The sequence below is a fragment of the Sorex fumeus genome, unplaced genomic scaffold, assembly GCF_029834395.1.
Source record: "Sorex fumeus unplaced genomic scaffold, SorFum_2.1 ptg000049l, whole genome shotgun sequence".
Lineage (NCBI taxonomy): Eukaryota > Metazoa > Chordata > Mammalia > Eulipotyphla > Soricidae > Sorex > Sorex fumeus.
Window position 1 is genome coordinate 320,890 of NW_026606106.1, and position 3,683 is coordinate 324,572.

Below are 3,683 nucleotides of genomic sequence, written 5' to 3' on the forward strand. Positions count from 1 at the left end.
GTCAGAACTCCGGATTCTTTCTCTCATTTGAGTGAAACGTGATATTCCAAGCATAGCTCTTTCTATTCTTCTTTGGGAGATCTGAATAGCGTTCTCATCTTGTTTGCGTAGGGCACAGGTCTCTGAGGCATATGTTAATGCAGGAAGAACAGTGGAATCAAAGGGATGTGCGAAGAGCCGGAGGTTCTTCGTCCTCTTAGCTATTTCTTCGACGTTCTTGAAGGCGCTCCAAGCCATTCTCTTCCTCCTGCGCAGCTCGGGTGCCAGGTCATTTGTCATGTTGACCTCTCGACCGAGGTACACATAGCTGTTGCATTCGGAGATGGTTGTTCCATTGAGAGCGATTGGGGCGTCAGGAACGAGGTTGTTTCTCATAAACATTGTCTTCGTAAGATTCAGCTGTAGTCCTACCTTTCCACACTCACGGTCAAAGTCAGCCAGCATTTGTGCCGCTTGGCTGATGTTTGGTGTTATTAAAACAATGTCATCAGCAAAGCGGAGGTGGAGTAGTTGCCGACCATCTATTTTCACTCCCATTCCTTCCCATTCCAGTCGTCGCATGATGTTCTCGAGGGTGGCACTGAAGAGTTTCGGTGAAATGGTATCACCCTGCCGCACCCCTCTCTTGACATCAACAATCACTTCTTTATAGAATGGTGAGATCCTGGTAGGGAATCCGCAATACAGCTCACGAAGGATCCTGATGTATTGGGCTTGAATGCCCTGATTGGCTAGGGCTTTAATGACCGCTTCTGTCTCAACAGAATCAAAGGCCTTCTTTAAATCAATGAACGTTAAACAGAGCGGCATCTTGAACTCCTGAGAAACCGGAATGAGCTTGGTTATCGTGTGGATATGGTCGATGGTGCTGAATCCTTTGCGGAACCCGGCTTGCTCGAATGGTTTTCCTTCATCTAGTGTTCTGCCAATCCTATTTAGGATGACTCGAGTGAACAACTTGTAGATGACAGACAATAGGCAGATCGGGCAATATTTGCCAATGTCATGGATGTCTCCCTTCTTGAACAGTAGTACAGTCCTGCTGGTTTTCCATTGGGACATATCCTTGCATTCAGACAGTTAGTGAGTGAAGAGCCGAGCCAGTGTATTGATGAGTACTTACAGCAGGTTCTTCAGGTGTTCAGGTCTGACCTTGTCTGGGCCGGGTGCTGTTTGTTTCTTTACCGACGAAATGGCGTGTCGGATTTCGGAAGGGAGAACGTTGGGAATGACATATCCATCCTGTGGAACTTGGTATGTCGGCAAGTGGACATGGCTATCGAAGAGATTTGAGTAGAAGTCATGGATAATCTTCTCCATTGCCGTTCTGGAGGATGTGATGGATCCATCAGGACGTCGGAGGGCAGTCATCTTGGTCTTATAGTTGGCGAAGGACAGGCGGGCGTTACGAATACTTTTCCCGGCTTCTGCCGCATCTACCAGTACTTCTGCTCTTCTCTCTTTGAGGTCTTCCTTGATCGCATCTCTGCACTGCTTTGCGAGCTCAGACATTAGCTTGCGGTTGCCTGAGGCATGCACCAAACCACGCTGGTGAATTAGCTCAAGAGTTTTTGAAGATAGGCGATTTTTTGTGGCTATCTCTCTCTTGGAGTTCCTCGCACATTCATGGAGGTGCTGAACCAGTCGATCATATTCCTCGTCAATGCTGTCAACAATGGCATCTTCCCATGTTGCCGCAATAGTACCAAAGAGTTCCCAGTTGGTGGTCATTCTGGGAGTTCTCTTTTTGAACTTTGCAGCCCTTTCTCCCCGCTCTGTGAAGTAGAATTTTGCACGAAGGAGATGGTGGTCCAATCCCATTCGAAATTTTGGGACAACAGCGTCATCAGTCAGGCCAAATGGGTAGATTGAATATGATGTGGTCTATTTTGCTGTGGAATCGTCCACCGGGAGACTCCCATCTCCATCGTTTAGATTCTGTCTTCTGGAACTATGAGTTACCATGAATGGTCTTGGTCGACATGATGAACTCGGACAGTCTCTCACCCTGTTCGTTCCATTCAAGGCCACGGGTCCCGATGTGAAGTTCTTCAGCTGATCTTCTCGGTCCTATCTTGGCATTAAAATCACCCACAATGATCTTGTAGAATGTGTGGTCTTCTTTATAGAACTTCTCTAGCTCCATGTAGAACTTCTCGATTTCTCTTTCCTCATAATGAGAAGTTGGTGAGTAGACAACGAAGATAGAAACTGCAGGCAGTGAGCCACATCTATTCAAATGTAAACGTCCGATTCCGGTTGTTAGGCATTCGAATGAATTAATGATCTTGGCCAAGTTTGTGTTGACAAGGACACCGACGCCTCTAACACCTCTTTTATCCTATTTTCCAAGGAACAATTCATCTCCAGTGTCGAAAACGGCATGGTGAGATTCGTGCCTTCTTGTCTCAGTCAGACCAATGATGTCGTACTTGATCATTCGCGCTTGTACCATCAGGTCCTCGATGGATGCATCTGATGCTAGCATACCTGCCTTGAAAGTACAGACGATCATTTTTGTCTTCCTTCATTGTGGCAGCCTAGGTCGGACTTGAGATTTTGTCGGCCTCTCCTTTCTCATCCTTCTCAGTGCTGCCATGTCGGTGAAGCCTTCAGGGTCAGGTGAATGAGACCAGTTGTAGTTACTGGTTTTGGCATATCGAATACACAACAGATAGCTTGCCAGGCTCTTCCATGCGGGCGGAATACTCTTGGTAGCTTGCCAGTCTTTCCGAGAGGGATAGAGGCTTTGGGGGCGACCTCTAATCACCCTTGTAGGTGTTACCATATTTGAACCCTATCAAATACGGTATGACAATTCCGGAAGATGGATATTTAGTGTGTTATGATGTGTCGCACAGTCGCTTTGCATTCGCATGGGTCTGGAAAGCGTCCTGGAGTGTGTCGACGGCTGGGTTATAGACACTACTTCTACTACCCAGCCGTCGACAAGGGAAAAAGGACAAAGAAATGCTATCTTACAGAGAGTGGTTGGTCATTTGAGAACATGGCAATTCCAGGTGCCACTTGGACTTGTCACTACACAGAGAGAACAGTGGGAGACTGAGAGCAGTCTGACACTCCAGAACGTAGGTAGCAGTTCAGTCACCAAGGAGCCCCATCTAGGCGCCTTTTCTGTGCAGAGGCAAGAAGGGTACATTGAGAACAATCCTCGAGGTCTGATATCTGGACTGCTCTGTCTCTGTGCTTTTCACTCTTCCACATTGACAATGCAGGCTGGCCTTCAGGTCGGACCCCTGCCTCTGTGCTCTGAATTGACCTCAGTTGGAACTTGCCCCAATATTTTGCTATTGTGCCTTCAGGAATTGAAGGGTTGTCCTTATCACGTATGTTCGATGTTCTCCTAGAGGAGGAAATGAAAATACTTTCACATCCAATATGGGCATTTTCCCTGTCATTGGGAAGAGTACAAAAAAAAGTACAAAAGCTCACTTTTTGTAAATTGACAATTTTGATAAATTTGGTAATATAATTGAAAGTTCACATATGAGTCTTGGATTCTGCATAAGAAATAAAGGTCATAATCCAACTACCGAAGTACATATATTCCCAGTAATACTGTGGTCTGCGTGACTGATAGCCAATCACAGAGTCATGCTGTCTGAGGCTTCCCAGTGGACATGAATAGGAGACATATATATGTATATGTATATACATAATAT